Below are 19,138 nucleotides of genomic sequence, written 5' to 3' on the forward strand. Positions count from 1 at the left end.
TACCTATACTTTTTGCTCCAAATTGACTTTTTAAAAAACCAGGTGCCTCTGCTTGTATATAAGGGTTTCAGCCTGGCTGGTGTGGCTCAGTGGTTGAGCATCGGCCCATGCACCAAGAGGTCACCGGTTTGATTCCCATTCAGGGCACATGCCCAGGTTGTGGGCCTGATCCCCAGTGGGGGACATGCAGGAGAAGGCCCATCGATGTTCTCTCTCATTGATGTTTCTATCTCTCTCTCCTTCTCCCTTCGTCTCTCTCTAAAATCAATAAAGAAAAAACAAATTTTTTTAATTAAAAAAAATAAATAAGGGTGTCTCATACCAAGAATAACCAATCAGACACAACCTTATGATGCAACGTGATCAATAAGATACAACTCTATTATATGACCCGTATATTTGCGGTTCAAAACAGGACATTCACATCGTACGGCTATTGTTGTGTTGGCTGTTGTCATTTTTTTTCTTGTCTTTTAGGGGAGAGCGCGAACGCAGTCCCCCACGACCGCAAATTGTGCAGCCGAGTTTCCTGCCTTTGGGGAGATCACACGGGTTAGCACATCCAGAGTGCAATGGCCAAGCCTCGCCCCGGGAAACCACCTTTGTGATCATGGTGTCTCCCCTGCCAGGTATCACTTTTTTATTTGACAATCTAAGGGAAAAGAGGTCAGTGCCCCTGTCTAGATGGTCAGATATTGAATGTTTTAAACATTCTCGTGGCACACAGGGTGAAAACCGCTGGTCTAGCAGGTAGCAGCCTTTTCCTTGCTACAAATGCAAAAACATAGCACGCCCTCCCAAATCACCGTGGTTCCTTCAGCGCTTGCTCAAGCAACTCCCCCCTTTAGCTTCGTGACATGTCGGAAGGCTCCCAGTGGTTTTAGTGACAGTGCCTTCGATAGCCACAGGTGGGTCAGGAGCTCAACATTCTGGTCCTGGTCCTTCCCTTGACCACATAATACCACCCCCCTTTTCCCATCCTGCCCGTGGAGAAGGCACTGAGCTATAGTAAACGCATTTATGAGAAGGGTCACTGTTACTGTACCTATTTTACACACAAGGACACAGGTTAAAGAGCATTTACATAGCTTGACCCAGAACCAGCCAAGTGCCAGCCCCGGGAGCCACCGCGATACCTCCCTGGGCCAGGGCACAGCTCTCCACCCCCGGGCGGGGCCCCCTTTGGCGCCGACGTGCGCATTCTCTGGTTCTGCATTCTGAGCACGGTAGACTGAGAAAGTTAACTGTTCCCCTGCAGGAAATGAGAGGCTACACAGTTTATTTTGCAGAGCAGCAAAAGTGAGGATAGGAAGGGTTTCGAGAAGGGTTCTCGGGGGAAGACGGAAGGAAGTGTTACAGCAAAAGTAGGAATGTGATCTTTTTCAAGTCTGGTGCAGTTTCCATCTACAAAACAGTCTAAGAAATGAGCTGATGTATTCGCCTCCTAGGAGCCTGGTAAATAGGAAGGCGCCTTTGTTTCTCCTGTGGCACCCTGGGTAGTCCGTGCCCTTTCTTCATTTAGAGGGTGGATTGGTGAGGAGACAGTGGCTTGTTAGAGTCAGAGGACAAACCTGTCCGGGGAAGTGTACATTGATACAATGTTTCCAGAGGACAACTAGGCATATCACATCACCATTGCACAGATGCAGATTTCCTGACCCAGAAATACCACTTCTGGAAAAGACACAGACACAAGGATGCTCATAATAACGTGGCTGGCCCTGGCAGGTGTGGCTCAATGATTAGAGCATTGGCCCGAGGACCAAAGGGTCTCGGGTTTGATTCCCAGTCAGGGGCACGTACCTGGGTTGCAGGTTCGCTTCCTGGCTCCCTGTTGGGGTCAGCGGGAGGCAACCAATCAATGTCTCTCTCTCACATCATTGTTTCTCTCCCCCACCTGCCAACTCTCTCTAAAAATCAATGGAAAAATAACCTTGAATGAGGATTGACAAAAAGAAAATAAATAACATGACTAGTCATGGTAAAAATTAGGAACAATGCACACTCTAACAGTGTGGAATTTGTCCAGTGAAATGCGCCATGTCCGCCTGGTAAAACACAGGCCTCTTTAGAAATGAGGATGCAGAAAACGGTAACACCGGTTGCTGGTGGGGGGAGTGGGGGACCTACTTTTCATTGTCTAAATATTTTCATGATTTAAAAACAAAGTATTATTCTGATATAATTGTAGGTTTACATGCAGGTGTGAGAAACAATATGAAGAGATCTCAGGTACTGTTCACCCAATGGTAACGTCTTGCTCAACTATAGCACAAAATCTCTCCTGGAATATTGATCTTGACACAGTCAAGATACAAAACATTCCAGCCCAGCCGGTGTGGCGCAGTGGTTGAGCGTCAACCCACGCACCAAGAGGTCGCCGGTTTGATTCCTGGTCAGGGCACATGCCCTGGTTGTGGGCCCGATCCCCCCAATGAGGGGCAGGCAAGAGGCGACCAGTCGATGTTCTCTCTCATCGATGTTTCTATCTCTCTCTCCCTCTGCCTTCCTCTCTCTATATGATTAATAAAATTTAAAAAAAGAAAGACAAACACCAAGATACAAAACATTCCTGTCTCCACAACTCTCCTCCCACCTTCCTTTCACAGTTCCGCCCTCTTCCCTCCTGCTCCCTCCCCCTTAGCTGCTGGCCACCACTAATCTGTTCTCTATCTTCATAATTATCATTCTTTTTATTGATTGATTTTAGAGAATGAGAGGGAGAGAGAGAGAGAGAGATTTGATGTTCCACTTATTTATTCATTCATTTGTTGATTCCCCTTTGTACCCTGACCAGGAATTGAACCTGAAACCTTGGCTTATCAGGATGATGCTCTAACCGGTCAGGGTTTCATAATTATTTTATTCCACGAGTCTCATAGACATGGACTCCTACAACATATAACTTTGGGGGATTGACTTTTTTATTGAAAATTATACTTTTGCCCTGGACTGTTTGTCTCAACAGTTAGAGTGTCGGCCCATGGACCAGAGAGTCCCAGGTTCGGTTCCCGCCAAGGGCACGTACCTTGGTTGCAGTTTGTCCCCGGCCCCAGTTGGGGTCATGTGGGTAGCAACCAGTTGATGTGTCTCTCTCACACTGATGTTTCTCTCTCTCTCTTCCTCCCTCTCTATCTGAAGATAAATGAAAAAAAAAAAAAAAAGTCCTTGGATGAGGATTGAAAAAATAAAATAAAATGGTGCTTCTGCCCTGGCCAGTTTGCTAAGTGGTTAGAGCATCGGCCCGCAGACCAAAGAGTCTCGAGTTCTATTCCAGTCAAGGGCACATGCCTTGGTTGCTGTTTGGTCTCTGGCCCCGGTCGGGGTCATGCAGGAGACAAGCAATCAATGTGTCTCTCTCATATCGATGTTTCTCTCTCTCCCTCCCACTCTATCTGAAGATGAATGGAAAAATGTCCTCAGGTGAGGACTAAAAAAAAAAAAAAGGAAAATGATGCTTCTGCAGACTCACTCGGGTTGTTGAGAGGACCAATAGCTCGCTCCTTGCTGAGTAGTATGCCTGGGGTACATCGGCCACAGTTTGTGTGAGCACTCACCTGGTGAACACCTGGGCATTTCCAGTTTGGGGCGATTATGAATACAGTTGCTGTAAACACTGGTGTACAGCTTTTTGTGTGTTTGAACACAGATTTTCATTATTCTGGGACAGATGCCCGGGGTGCCCCCGCTGGATAGTATGCTGGCTGCATGGTTAGTGTGTTTAAGCCGCTGCCAAGCTTTCCCAGAGGCTGTGCCATGTTGCACTCCACCAGCAGCGTGGGCGTGGGCCAGGCTCTCCCGTCCTCGCCGCATTCGGTGTTCTCGCAATTCTTCCAGCTTAGTCTGGTAGGTTAACTCCTTGGGGTTTTGACCTGCATTTCCCTGATGGCTAATTACGTGGAAGCATTGTTTCATGTACTTATGTGCCATCCGCATAGCCTCCTTGGTGAAATGTGTCTTCGTGTCTTTCGCCAATTTTCTAATTGGATTGTTTGTTTGTTGTTGTTGATGTTGAATTTGGAGAGTTCTCCATATATTCCAGATACTAGTCCTTTATCACATACGGGGCTTGCAGATATTTTCTCTCAGTCTATAGCTTGTCTTTTTAGTCTCATAAAAGATCCTTTTGATCCAAATGTTTTTCTCCTTCTTTCCCTGAAAGTGTAGTTATACATTTTACATTGGAGTCTGGTTGTTTTTTGTTTATTTTAATCCTCACTCGAGGACATTTTGGCATTTATCTTCAGACAGAGCGGGAGGGAGAAAGGAAGGAAGAGAGAGAAACATTGACAGGAGAGAGACACATCGAGTGGCTGCCACACACACGACCCCAACCGGGGCCGGGGACAAACTACAACCCAGGTACATGCCCTTAGCGGGAACCGAACCCAGGACTCTCCGGTCCGCGGGCCAATGCTCTAACTGCTGAGCCAAACTGGCCAGAGCGGAGTCTGATTCATTTTCAACGAATTTCTGTGTGAGGTGTGATACTTAGGGTGGTCTTTAGGTCCTCGTGTCTGGGACCATTTGTTTAGGAGGCTCTCTTTCACCCTGGCCGGATTGCTCAGCAGTTAGAGCATAGGCCTGCGGACCAAAGAGTCTAGGGTTTGATTCTGGTCAAGGGCATGTACCTTGGTTTTGGTTTGATAAATGGAAAAGCGTCCTCAGGGGGGGGGGGGAAAGGCTCTCTTTCTTTCCCCCACTGAATTCTTTCTGCCCCTTTGTCAGAAATCAGTTGGGAATATTTGTGGGAATCAAGTTCTGGGTTCTGTGTTCTTGTGCCCTTATTAGCCAACAAAAATGCATTCGAAAACTGCATTCAAGATATCGATCTATACTCATTAATACGGAAAAATATCCATAATTTGTTTAGTACGAAAGAAAATCTTGCAAAAAGACTAATAGTATAATCTGATTTTTGTAAAATTTTTAAGAGTGTGTTTTTATATGTGTACACGGGATCAACCCATAAGAAAGACCCTGAAATAGTGTTTTCCAAACTGTGTTTCCGGGGAACCTCTGGAGGGCTCGAGGGGGAGACCACGTTACACGAAGCAGAGTTCCAGCCCTTTCCCTTGGGAAGGGGGGCTGCTACCCCCAGGCTCCTGACTGTGGACCCCCTCTTCCCTGTGTCTCAGGGCTGGTCAAAGTCTTTCCCATGGGAAACAGGTCTAAGGGCTTTCTTTTTTTTTTTTTTAATCCTCACCCAAGGACATTTTTCGATATTTTGTTCAGATAGAGTGGGAGGGAGAAAGAGAGAGAAACATCGACGTGAAAGGGACACATCGAGTGGCTGCCACCCACACGACCCAACCAGGGCCGGGGACAAACTGCAACCGAGGTACGTGCCCTTAGCGGGAACCGAACCCGGGTCTCTCCAGACCGCAGGCCAGTGCTCTAACCACTGAGCCAAACCAGCCAGGGCTCTAAGGGCTTTCTACCAAAATATTAACAAGGGTTGTCACAAAATTGTGGGATTTGGGAGGGGGTACTTTTTTCCTTTCTCCTTTTTAATTTCCATTAGCTGAAAAAAATGACAACAAACAGGTGTTCATCATACAAACAAAAGAGGTAATAAAGGTGTTTGGGGGGGGCGGCCAGGTGTCAGAGGACTGGAATGGGGAGGCAGGTAGGAGCCCAGCTCGCAGGACAGAAAGGACAGCTGGGAGGGGTTCGAGACGCAGGGGCCCACAGCTCTGCCAGCTCCCTGACAGAGGGACAGACGGGGGGACGGGCCAGCATCCACACAGATCTCCACAGTGCCACGTGGTGACGCTAGTGTCCCACCCACACCCAGCACACCCTTGGGAAGACCTCATTGTGCACACGGGGAGGCAGCGGTCACTTCGAGGAGCTGGTCCTGACGCCACCTACAGGGCAGGGACAGAGGGGGTGTGACGAAGGCATGTGGGAGGCTGGTGGCTGTTACAGCCCTGAGACTTTCTACAGTAGCATTTTGATTAAGTCAGCTTAGAGGAGGCTCCTGCTCGCTATATCCACGGCCACTCGTTTTTCAGTTTCTTATTTATTTATTTATCCCTGCCTTGCTCGGGGGGGGGGGGGTGCGGGGGCGGGCAGGGGAGGACCTGATTAGGAACGGCTCACAGTCCTGGCTGGTTTGGCTCCGCAGCTAGAGCATCAGCCCATGGCCTGGAGGGTCTCAGGTTTGATTCCTGGGCAAGGGCACGTACCTGGGTTGCAGGTTCAAACCCTGACCAGGGTCAGGGTCCTGCAGGAGGCAGCTAATCAATGTGTCTCTCTCACATTGGTGTTTCTCTCTCTCTCTTCTTCTTCTTCTTCTTCCTTCCCTCTCTCCCTCCCTTCCACTCCATCTAAAAAATAAAATAAAATAATCAATGGGAAAATATCCTTGGGTAAGGATTAACAATCACCAAAAACAACAACAACAACAACAACAACAAACGGCTCACAAGGCCAGTAAGACAAGATAGCACAAAATAAAGGCAGATGGAAGAACTGAGAGCGAGGTTGGGGGCCGAGTGCAGCCAGCAACAAGGCCCGTTCCTGCCCCTCCTCACTGTCCAGGGGAGCGAGCCGGCGCCGCGGGCATGGGCAGGGCCGGCTGAGCTGGAGGAGCCAGGTGCCACCCTGGGCCAGGCCTGTCCCGGATGCGCTCTCCACGCACTGCTCTGGGATGAATACGCATGTGACATGGCAAAGCCAAAGTGCTTCGGCTCCCCGTGGAGATTCTCAGACGGCAGCATCGCTCTGCGGACATGGCGGGGATTTCCCGGGACTGATATCTGGGTGGTCGGGAGACCAGGTCCTCTTGGAGAAGACTTGGAAAAGGACAAAAACCAATGCTTAGAAGTTGACTTTCCCCGCACCCATTTACATGGCTGTTATTAAAAACAGAAAATAGACCTGACCGGTTTGGCTCAGTGGTTAGAGCATCGGCCCGTGGACCAATGAGTCACAGGTTCGATTTCAGTCAAGGGCATGTAGCTCAGTTGTGGTTTGTCCCCGGCCCTGGTTGGGGTCATGCAGGAGGCAGCCACTCAATGTGTCCCTTTCACATCGATGTTTCGCTCTCTCTCCCTCTCTCTCCCTCTCTCCTATTCTATCTGAAGATAGGTGGAATAATATCCTCAGGTGAGGATTAAAAACAAAAATTGTTACGATAGCCCAGTGGTGTGGCTCAGTGGTTGAGTGTGGACCCTGCACCAAGAGGTTGCTGGATTGATTCCCGGTCAGGGCACATGCCCAGGTTGTGGGCCCGATTCCCAGTCGGGGGCATGCAGGAGGCGGCTAATTGATGTTCTCTCTCAACGATGTTTCTATCACTCTCTCCCTCTCCCTTCCTCTCTCTCACTAAAAAAAAAAAAAAAATCAATAAAGAAAAAAAATTGTTTTTAATTGTTATGATGGTAAATTTTTTATCATGTGTATTTTATCACAATTTAAAATTTTAAAGAAGTTGGCTTCCCAAAGGAGGCTAAGTGCTGAGAACTCTGGGCCAAGCCACCAGCTGTCCCGGGGTGGGTGGGGGCAGGGAGCATGAGCTGCCAATGAGGGCTAGGAGGTCACCAGGCGCTGGAAACAGGGACAGCCAGGAAGAGAGTTGCATGCTAGCGAGCCCCTGCTCTCGGCTGGCTAGAGACGCGCAGGCTCTCCTGAGCAAGAGGCTCTACCCAGAGAAGACACTGAGGTCATGGGATGTACTGATTTACTCACCAAGAAGGCAAGATGCAGCCACCATGCACTGGGCTGGGCATGGTGTCGCCACACACAAGACACTCCCCTGTGTGTCTTCTTACCCTCTTCCAGGGGGAGGGGCCCCCAAAACAAACAAATTATAAAATTGAGATATGACCAAAAAGGACACACCATTATAACATTCCGGAAAATTCTAACGCATCTGGAGGGACAGGAAGCAGATGAGGGGTGGCGCAAGGCTTGGTGGGTGACGGGGTGGACTGCCAAGGGCCCAGGAAACCTCTGGGAGTGACAGAAATGTTCGGAACCGGATCGTTGGTGGGGTAGACATCTGTCAAATCTCATCACACCGTACCTTCAGATGCGAGCCCTTTACCCCGCACAGATCCCCCTTTGCTTGGTAAAGCGCAGTCTTGGGGAGACTTCCGGTCAGGACAGCGGGTAGATGAATGCAGTATCCGTCCTCCCACAACCACATCAAAGTTATAACTAAACTACAGAACAACCATCATTCAGAACCGCCTGAAATCAAGCCGAATGGAAGCCCTACAACTACGGAATTAAAGCAGCAGCCACATCCAGCCTAGTAGGAGGGGCGGAGGCACGAGGGGCTGAGGGGGACGGGCTGGTCCCACACCCACGTGTGGCGGATAAAAATCAGGAGGACACCTCGGCTGGGAAGGTCCTCCCTGAGGACTGAGGGGTTCCCGTCCCACACCAGGTGCCCCGCTCAGGGTTCCAGTGCCAGGAAGAGAATCCCCATCACTTCTGGCTGGAAAAACCAGCGGGAACTGAGGCTCAGGGAGACTGAGGCGGCTGGAGCCCCAGGCAGCTCCTCTTAAAGGGCCCGCGCACGGACTTATCAGACTCTCTCCCTCTGAGCTTGGAGGGGAGGCAGCTGGAGGGGCGCCCGAGACATACAGGGAAGAACTGAGCTGTTTGGCACTGGAGTGAGGGCTGGAGAGGGGGCTTTCTCCTGGACAGATGTGCAGTCAGAGGCCTTTGTTCCTTTGGTGAGCCCTTCCCTGGGGCGGCAGACAGCCACCATATCTGGGACTCCAGCAACTTGGCTCACACTGGTAGCCCCGCCCTGGTCACTCCCTGAGGCCCCGCCCTGCCCCACCCAACTTTCAGGCCCACCCAACTTTCAGGCCCACCCAAGCTGTTGCCAGTTGCTTTACCATAGGATTGGCCTGCCTTGGATCCTGCCACAGGTTTTCCTAAATTCTTTCAAACAAGCAGCATCTGGTCTCAGCTAGCCCCACACTTCTCGTTAAGTAATACACAGAAACAAACACAGGGAAGCAGCCAAAATGAGGAGACAAAGAAACAGGTCCCTAATGAAAGAACAGAACAAAACTCCAGGAAAAGAACTAAGCGAAATGGAGATAAGCAACCTAACAGATGCTGAGTTCAAAACACTGCTTATAAGGATGCTCAATAAACTTAGTGAGAACCTCAGTGAACTTAGTGAGGGCCTCAAGAGCATAAAAAAGGAGCAGTCAGAAATGAAGGAGGCACTAACTGAAATGAAGAATAATTTACACAGATTCAATAGTAGAATAGGTAAAGCCAAAAAGCAAACCATCGATTTGGAATACAAGGAAGCAAAAAACACCCAATCAGAACAGCAAAAAGAAAAAAACAATAAAAAAACTGAGGATAATGTAAGGAGCCTCTGGGACAACTTCAAGCGTGCCAACATTCGCATCTTGGGGGTGCCAGAAGGAGAAGAGCGAGAACAAGAAATCGAAAACTTATTTGAAACAATAATAGCAGAAACTTCCCTAACTTGGTGAAGGAAACAGACATACTAGTCCAGGAAGCACAGAGAGTCCCAAACAAGATGCACCCCAAGAGGCCCACACCAATACACATCATCATCAAAATGCAAAAGGTTCAAGACAAAGAGAGAATCTTAAAAGTAGCAAGAGAAAAGCAGTTAGTTACCTACAAGGAAGCTCCCATATGACTGTCAGCTGATTTCTCAAAAGAAACTTTGCAGGCCAAAAGGGAGTAGCAAGAGATATTCAAGGTGATGAAAAGCAACAACCTATAACCAAGATTACTTTATCCTGCAAAGCTGTCATTTAGAATCGATGGTCATATAAAGAGTTTCCCAGACTAGGAAAAGCTAAAGGAGTTCATCACCACCAAACCATTATTATATGAAATGTTGAAGGGTCTTCTTGAAGAGAAAGATAAAAAAAAATATGAGCAAACAAAATGGCAATAAATACATATCTATCGACAATTGAATCTACAAACAAAATGAACAAGCAGAACAGAAACAGACTCAGATACAGAGAACATTTTGTTGGTTACCAGATGGGAGGGGGTCTGGGGAATGGATGAAAAAGGTGAAGGGATTAAGAAGTACAAATTGGTTGCTAGACTGACAAACCTCAAAGGGAAGGGGGTTTGGGGGTGGGAAGAAATAAACCACAGAACTTATATGTACATATGCATAACCAATGGACACAGACAACAGTGTGGGGAAAGGCAGGAGGGGGGCGGGAGTGGGGAGGAGGGGGTCAATGAGGAACATCTGTAATACATTCAACATTAAAGATAAGTTTTTAAAAAATGCAGTCTTAGTGGGTAGCTCAAAGTGGCGGGTTTCTCAAAGGTCGCCTTGCAAGCGAGACCTGAAGGGGGAGAAGGGGTTACCTGAACAAGGATGAGGTAGGGGAGGAGGAGGGAAATGCATCCTGGGCAAGGGGACAGCCTTTTCCAAGGTCCAGAGACAGCAGGAAAGCCTGGCCCGCCAGGAAAGCCCGGTGGCTGAGGGCGACCAGAAGATCCCGTGTGCCCGGCGGGCGTGGGGAAGGACTGAAGACGAGAGTGCGTGGTCGTACTTTGTGCCCAGGGTGATGGGGAACAACTGAAGGCCTTTTCATCCGGACGTTGACAGCATCGCTTAGTGCTGAGAGACCTCTCTGGGCAGCGTGCAGAGAGCAGATCGGGAGAAGGGCGAGAACGAGGCTGAGCTGGTAGGCTGGAGCAGTGATGCAGGCGGGAGGGGTGCAGGCCCCGATGAGGGGGGGGGCTCCAGTGGGGCGGGCCGGCGAGGCAGCCTCGAGACAGCCACTCTCGGTGAGTGAGCATTGAAGCCAGCAGAGGCAGGATGGACGTCCAGGCTTCTGAACTGGGCGACCCATGGACGGAGGTGGCATTTTCTGAGTAGGAGACCCTGGAGGAGAAGCGCGTTTAGGGTCTGCAGCGCTGGGTCCAGGTGGCCCCTCTGAGTCTGAGCTGCCTACAAGGCCGCTGGCGGGGAGCAGGCGTGAGGCGTGGCGCTCAGAGACGCTGAGCTGGAGACTCGAGGAGGCACACGAACGGGGTTGGAACCACGGCACCAGGGCAGGCCAGTCTTCCAAAAATGCTCACGACACCATCTACCCCACCCCCAGCCCCTTGGAGTGGTCCTGCCACCCTCCCAATAAGAGCTGCAGTCCACTGCTCCGGCATCTTGAATCTGGGTGGGCTCCAACGCTGCTTTGACCAATGACACGGGGGTGGAAGGTTGGACCAACAGCAGAGATGGAAGAGGTGCTGGGCTGTTTCCAGGAGTGACCCTAGACTGTCCTGGTAGCTTCTGTTCCTGCCTCTTAGGGCTAGCCCCCACGTGCGAAGTGTGTCTTCCCCAAGACCGCTGTGCTGCGGGAACCCAAGCCATGTGGAGCCGCCCTGCGGGATAAGATGCCGCTGGAGACGGCGAGGCCAAGGAGCACTGAGGCCCCAGCATGTGTCTGATGAACCCCAACCCTGCCTGGGGTTGATGCCACCAGGGCCAGGCAGACACGGGCTGCCTAGGTGAGCTCTTGCTGGTAGTTTTTGTTCAGCGACAGAGATAATCGATCTGTCGGCGGGCTCACTTAGGGAGATGGGCAGAAGGATCAGGCTGGGTATTGGCTCTCAGAATAATCCGAGGCGAGGGCAGAGCATTTGCAGGAATGAGTAGCCAACAGTATTGCTTCTTCGTTCTTCCTCCACTCTTTCATAGCGCTCTGGCCTCTCCGCCCCCACCCCCAGGAGGAGTTGCTCAATCTGCTTGGTGAGCTGGAAGGAGAAAGTGCACACACGTGACTAAGTCCCTTTCTCTCTTCCTCTGAAGCAGGTGGCCGCAGGAAGCAGTCTGCTCTGGGCCCCAGGCTGAGGCTGACAGAGGTAGCCCCAAAGCGCTCTGCACACCTCCCCTCCCTGGCACTCGGCTAGGAACTCTGGCTACCTGGGTCTCCCCGGCCTCTCAAGTCTGTCTGCTCCTCTCTTCTGCCTGGACCCCCTCCCTGCACCAAGCCTGGAATCTCTAGTCATTAAACTGGGCAATCATAAGGTTCGCCCTGTTTGTATCCATCTCTCAGGGATCACTGCCATTCACTCGTTTGTATTTAACCGTGTTCACCTTGTGAGGTAGGTACTCATACTCCCAGTTTATTATCCCCATTTTGCAGATGAAACATCTGTATGAGGCAGGCATTAGTACAACCCATGAGACGAGTAAACTGAGGCTTAGAGAGATTAAGTGACTGGTACGAGGTTGCTTAGCAAATAGCGGGACCAGAACTTGGACCTAGCTCTTTCTTTATTCAAGGATCTTAAACACTGCACTCTATTATCTCTCCAAATGCACGCCATAATCAAATATTATCCTTCCAGATCATTCTCCATTGCCCAGGTTGTTATATTTCTGGGTCCTTATCTAAAATGATGGGGAATAAGAACCTGCCCTAGCATGAATGCACACACTATACCAACCTCGATATGTATTGCAATTTTGTTTATAACACTGGCAACAATGTAAGTACCCTGAAGAAGGGAATAGTTAAATACATTTTGAGCCCTGGCCGGTTTGGCTCAGCGGTTAGAGCGTCGGCCTGCGGTCCGGAGAGACCCGGGTTTGGTTCCCACTGGGGGCATGTACCTCGGTTGCGGTTTGTCCCCGGCCCTGGTTGGTTGTGCGGGTGGCAGCCACTCGATGTGTCCCTTTCACATTGATGTTTCCCTCTCTCTCTCTCCCTCCCTCCCACTCTATCTGTACAAAAAAAAAAAGGAAAAATGTCCTCGGGCGAGGATTAAAAAATAATAATAATAAATAAATAAATACATTTTGATACATCTATGCAATGGAATGCGATGCAACTGTTAAAAAGTGTCAGAGAGCCCAGCTGGTGTTAAAAAGTATCAGTTGGTTGGGCAGCATCCCATGCACCAAGAGGTCACAGGTTCAATTCCCAATCAGGGTACATGCCTGAGTTTCAGGCTCAGTCCTCAGGTGGGTATGTGATCAATGCTTTTATCTCTCTCTTTCCCTTCCTCTCTCTCTAAAAATCAATAAAAAACATTTATGTTTTTAGCCCTGGCCGGTTTGGCTCAGCGGTTAGAGTGTCTGCCCGCAGACTGATGAGTCACGGGTTCAATTCTGGTCAAGGGCATATACCTCTGTTGTGGTTCATCCCTGGCCTTGGTCAGGATCATGCAGGAGATAATCAGTCAATGTGTCCCTCTCACATCGATGTTTCTCTCTCTCCCACTCCCATTCTATCTGAAGAAAGATAAAAAAATGTCCTCAGTGAGGATTAAAAAAAATAGTTTTTTAAAAAAGTATTAGATAGGCCCTGGCCGGTTTGGCTCAGCGGTTAGAGTGTCGGCCTGCGGTCCTGAGAGACCCGGGTTCGGTTCCTGCTAAGGGCACGTACCTCAGTTGCAGTTTGTCCCCGGCCCTGGTTGGGTCGTGTGGGTGGCAACCACTCGACGTGTCCCTTTCACGTCGATGTTTCTCTCTCTCTCTCTCCCTCCCACACTCTATCTGCACAAAAAATAGAAAAAATATCCTCGGGTGAGGATAAAAAACAAAAACAAAACAAAAAATAAAGTATTAGATAGATTTGTATGTATTGGCGTGAAAGATGTTCTATCTATCTATACAAATGAAAAACCATATTTAATGAAAAATGCAATTTGGCCCTGGCCAGTATGGCGCAGTAGTAAGAGTGTCACCCGGGAACCAAAGAGTCCCGGGTTTGATTCCGGCCAAAACCTTGTACCTCGGTTTCAGTTCATCCCAGGCACCGGTTAGGGTTGTGCAGGTGGCAACCAATCGATGTGTCTCTCTCACATTGATGTTTCTCTCTTTCTTCCTCCCTCTCTCCGTCCAGCTCTATCTGAGGATTAATGTAAAAAAATCCTCGGGTGAGGATTAAAAAGAAAAAGAAAAGAAAAGAAAAATGCAGTTTGTGGACTGTGTTCGACGGGATGGGCTAACCTCCATAGCGAAACCAGTGCAGCTTCATGTCTGGCTCAGGTCACAGTCCTGTCAGATGCAGATCTGTGCGAAGGGGCGATGCTCTGCCCCAGGCAGCTGTCAGGGACCCAGCCTCCTCCCATCTTCAGCACATCGTCACAGCAGGAACAAGAGAGAGAGGAGGGGAGCGGGCGTGGGAGAGTTTTATGGGCTGGGCACGGAAGCGGCAGTCATCATTTCAACCACATCCCCCTGTCCGCATGGCCACACCTCGCTGCCGGGGAGGCTGGGGGTTGTTGTCCAGCTGTGCCCAGAAAAAGGCTTGGTGAGCATTTAGCCAGCTTCTGTCATGGAAACTGAAATGGGCCATTTAAACCCACTCATATTAAAAACAAAAAACCTGCCCTGGCCGGTTTGGTTCAGCGGTTAGAGCGTCGGCCTGCGGTCCTGAGAGACCCGGGTTTGGTTCCCGCTAAGGGCATGTACCTCGGTTGCAGTTTGTCCCCGGCCCTGGTTGGTTGTGCAGGTGGCAGCCACTCGATGTGTTCCTTTCACATCGATGTTTCTCTCTCTCTCTCTGTTCCTCTCTCTCCCTCCCACTCTACCTGAACAAAAAATGGAAAAATGTCCTCGGGTGAGGATAAAAAAAAAAAAAGAAAGAAAAAAGTATCCTTGGATTAAAAAAAAAAACAAACCCTGCCCTGGCCGGTTTGGCTCAGCCGTTAGAGCGTCAGCCTGCAGACCAGAGAATTCCGGGTTCGGTTCCTGCTAAGGGCACGTACCTCAGTTGCAGTTTGTCCCCGGGCCCGAGTGGGGTCATATGGGTGGCAGCCACTCGATGTGTCTCTCTCACATCGATGTTTCTCTCTCTTCCTCCCTGTCTCCTTTCTGCTCTATCTGAAGATAAATGCAAAAAAAAAAAAAAAAAACCCTCTGGTGAGGATATTAAAAAAAAAACCATAAACGTGTGCATGGATACACATTTATAGGGTACACATTCAACGGCTACCCCTCGTGAGTGAAAAGGAGACTTTCACTTTTACTTTCTAGCTCGCTGTTGCTTTGTAACGACGGCCCCCATTTTCTGGGATTAACACGTAAAGATGTGAGAAACAGCGTGTGCTGCCTGCTTACGTGACTCGAAGCCCATGCAGCCGAGGCTTCTAGACGTTCCCGAGGGCAGAGGAGCATCGGGCGGGCAGTGCTGTTGGCTAATCGCCGTTTACATTCTTGCACAATTTCCGCCTTCAACAGGCCACCTGCAGCGTTTACCGAATTGAGGAAATGACAGCACCCAGGCCCCCCTCACCGGCAGGCGTCCGCCATCCCGCTGTGTCCAGATCCTCAGGGCTGTGGCCACCTCGTGTGTCATTGCAAACGCGTCTGTTCTAACCAGCTTTCCAGGACGCAGATCAAGAACTCTGTTAAATGGGCCGGACCCCCGCTGGTGAGAGAAACGCCAAAGGTCCCATGAGCCAATCTGCTGCCTGCTCTGCCGAGATCAGTCTGAGAGGCCACCCTGACATCGTGGAGAGATGACTCAGACGCCGTCCCAGCCCTTCTGAGGCGTCTGTGAACACTGTCCCCGTTTCCCGAGCACTGCCCCCAGGTCCGAAGGAGGCCATCTAGGCCTGGGGCCTGGGGAATCCAGAGTCCTCCTGGTCTCTGGGAGTAATGAACAAAATGGCAACTAAAACAAAATCACTAGTGCCATTTAGAGTCACTAAAACTTATGTCTCCTCTATTTAGCTTTTCCTGATACTCCATATAAAAAAGAATACCGCACACCCAGACAGGTGCTGGACACCTCTGCTGGAACGTGCGTCATGGCGGGCCTCACGGAAGAGTTGACTGGGACCTAAGAGGTCCACCCCCAAGTCCCCAGAGCTCCTGCAGACCAGGACCCAGGTCTCGTACATCTTTGTTTTTCTCATGAAGCCCAGGACACTGAGCACATAAAATCTGTGGGAATGGAATGGAATTGAATCGAATTGAATTGAGTTGAACTGAATTGAATTGAAGGGCGGAACGAAAGTCGCGCATCATGTGGGGCAAGGAAAGATGAGTTTGGGTTAGAGAACCTGTAGCGCAGGGATTCGGATAGGAGTCCCTGCTGGACCGAGAGTGGACCTCTGACTGCAGCTGGCCAATCAGATCGCGGCTCTGGCAGCGGGGTTTGGGAGCGAGCCTCCTTCGTGGGTCTGGCCTCTTGGCTGAGGGGGGAGAGGAAGGGACCTGGGCGGGGTGTGCACAGGTGATTTTGTGGGCAGTCTAAGCGCTGGGGAGATATTGTACCTCTTGCCCTTCCGTTTCACCATGATCCATCCCTGTGCTTTTCTTAAATTTAATTAATTAATTTATTTTTGTTACAGATGTTTCTCCTTTTCCCCCCACTGATACCCCCTCCCCCACCCTCCTCGCCCTGTCCCCAGCTTTGTTGTCCATGTGAAGTATGTCGTTGGTATTTTGATGGGGGTTGCATTGAATCTGTAGATGGCTTTGGGTAGTATGGACATTTTAATGATGTTAATTCTTCCAATCCATGAACAAGGTAGGTGCTTCCACTTTTTTATATCTTCCTCTATTTCTTTTTCCAATGACCCATAGTTTTCTGCAAATAGGTCCTTTATTTCTTTGGTTAAGTATCTTAATTTTTTTGCGGTGATGGTAAATGGGATTGTTTTTTCAGTTTCTCTTTCTGTGAGTTCATCATTGGTGTATAAGAATGCCATCGATTTCTTGACGTTAATTTTGTATCCTGCTACTTTGCCAAATTCATTCATTAAGTCTAGTAAATTTTTGATGGAGTCTTTGGGGTTTTCTACATATAGTATCATGTTATCTGTGAATAATGACAGTTTCACTTCTTCCTTTCCAATTTGGATCCTTTTATTTTTTCTTCCTGTCTGATTGCCGTGGCTGAGACTTCCAGTACTATGTTAAATAAGAGTGGCAAAAGTGGGCATCCTTGTCTTGTTCCTGTTCTTAAGGGAAATGCTTTTAGTTTTTGCCCATTGAGTATGATGTTGGCTGTAGGTCTTTCATATATGGCTTTTATTATGTCGAGATATGATCCCTCTATTCCCAGATTGCTGAGCGTTTTTATCAGAAAAGGATGCTGGATTTTGTCAAATGCTTTTTCAGCGTCTATTGATATGATCATATGATTTTTTATTTCATTGTGTTTATGTGGTGTATCACATTTATTGATCTGCGAATATTGCACCAGCCTTGCATCCCTGGGATGAATCCCACTTGGTCATGGTGAATAATTTTTTTTGATGTATTGCTGTATTTGATTTGCTAGTATTTTGTTCAGGATTTTGGCATCTATGTTCATTGGGGATATTGGCCTGTAGTTTTCGTTCTTTGTAGTGTCTTTTTCTGGTTTTGGAATTAGAATTATGCTGGCCTCATAAAACGAGTTTGAAATTCTTCCTTTTTCTTGAATTTTTTGAAATAGTTTGAGGAGAATGGGTATTAGTTCTTCTTTGAATGTTTGGTAAATTTCCCCCGTGAAACCGTCTGGGCCTGGGCTTTTGTTTGCTGGGAGAGTCTTGATTACATCTTCAATTTTTTTTGTTGTTATTGGTCAGTTTAAGTTTTCTATCTCTTCCCTGTTCAGTTTTGGGAGACTATGTGTTTTTAGAAATTTGTCCACTTTGCTTAGATTGTCAAATTTGTTGCCATATAATTGTTCATAATATTTGTTAATGATCCTTTGTATTTCTGTGGTGTCAGTTATTATTTCTCCTCTTTCATTTCTGATTTTGTGTATTTGGGTTCTCTCTCTTTGTTTCTTGGTGAGTCTAGCTAAGGGTCCATCAATCTTGTTTATCTTTTCAAAGAACCAGCTCTTTGTTTCATTGATCCTTTGAATTGTTTTGTTTTTGTTTTTTGTCTCCATGTCATTTATTTCTGCTCTGATCTTTACTATTTCCTTCCTTCTACTTGCTCTGGGGTTTTCTTTTTGTTTGCTTTCTAGTTCTTTAAGTTGTGAGGTTAGATAGTCTATTCGAAATTTTTCTTGTTTCTTGAGGTGGGCTGTAGTGCTATAAACTTCCCTCTCAGAAATGTTTTCGCTGCATCGCATAGATTTTGTGTTGTGTGTTCATTTTCATTGGTTTCCAGGAAGTTTTTGATTTCTTCCTTGCTCTCCATGGTAATCCACTCATTGTTCAATAACATGCTATTTAGCCTCCATGTTTTCAAATGTCTTTGCGTGTTCTTGTTGCAGTTGATTTCTAGTTGCATGCCATTGTGATCTGAGAAGATGCTTGATATGATTTCAATCTTCTTGAACTTGTAGAGACTTAGTTTGTGCCCTAACATGTGGTCTATCTTTGAGAATGTCCCATGTGCACTTGAGAAGAATGTGAATTCTTCAGTTTTGGGGTTTAATTCTCTGTTGATCTCTATTAAATCCATTTGGTCTAGTGCTTCATTTAGAGTCTGTGTTTCCTTGTTAATTTTTTTGTCTAGAGGATCTATCCAGTGATGTCAGCGGGGTGTTGAAGTCCCCTGCTATGATTGTATTGCTGTTGATTTCTCCTTTGAAGTCCTCCAGTGATGTCAGCGGGGTGTTGAAGTCCCCTGCTATGATTGTATTGCTGTTGATTTCTCCTTTGAAGTCCTCCAGAAGATTTTTATATGCACCCAATATATACTCATATGTTGGGTGCATATATGTTTACCAAGGTTATATTTTCCTGTTGGATAGATCCTTTCAATATTATGTAGTGGCCTTCTTTGTCTCTAGTTATGGTCTTCATTTTGAAATCTACTTTATCAGATATGAGTATTGCTACCTCAACTTTTTTTCCTTTTCGTTTGCTTGAAAGATTTTTTTCCGTCCCGTCACTTTCAACCTATGTGAGTCTTTTGTTGTGAGGTGGGTCTCTTGTAAACAACATATATGTGAGTCATACTTTCTTACCCAGTCAGCTACTCTGTGTCTTTCTATTGGAGCATTCAAACCATTCACATTTAAGGTGATAATTGATATGTACTTATTTATTGCCATTTTTGTTTAGTGTGGTTATATTTTTCTTCCTATGTCTTCTACTAATTACAGCAGTCCTTTTAGCATATCTTGCAGTGCTGGTTTGGTGTTAATATATTCCCTTAGCCTTTTTTTGTCTGGGAAGCTCTTTATTTGACCTTCTATTTTGAATGATAGCCTTGCTGGATAGAGTAGTCTTGGATTCAGATCCTTGA

At 47.9% G+C, this 19,138-nt stretch overlaps 1 non-coding gene across 1 annotated transcript; it reads right to left on the minus strand.

Moving 5' to 3' along the window:
- Positions 1-474: 474 nt before the first annotated feature.
- On the minus strand, positions 475-633 carry LOC118630379. Its single transcript, XR_004959615.1, has one exon. It is a non-coding gene; the product is annotated as a U1 spliceosomal RNA (small nuclear RNA).
- Positions 634-19,138: the final 18,505 nt, after the last annotated feature.

The sequence above is a fragment of the Molossus molossus genome, unplaced genomic scaffold, assembly GCF_014108415.1.
Source record: "Molossus molossus isolate mMolMol1 unplaced genomic scaffold, mMolMol1.p scaffold_m16_p_14, whole genome shotgun sequence".
NCBI lineage: Eukaryota > Metazoa > Chordata > Mammalia > Chiroptera > Molossidae > Molossus > Molossus molossus.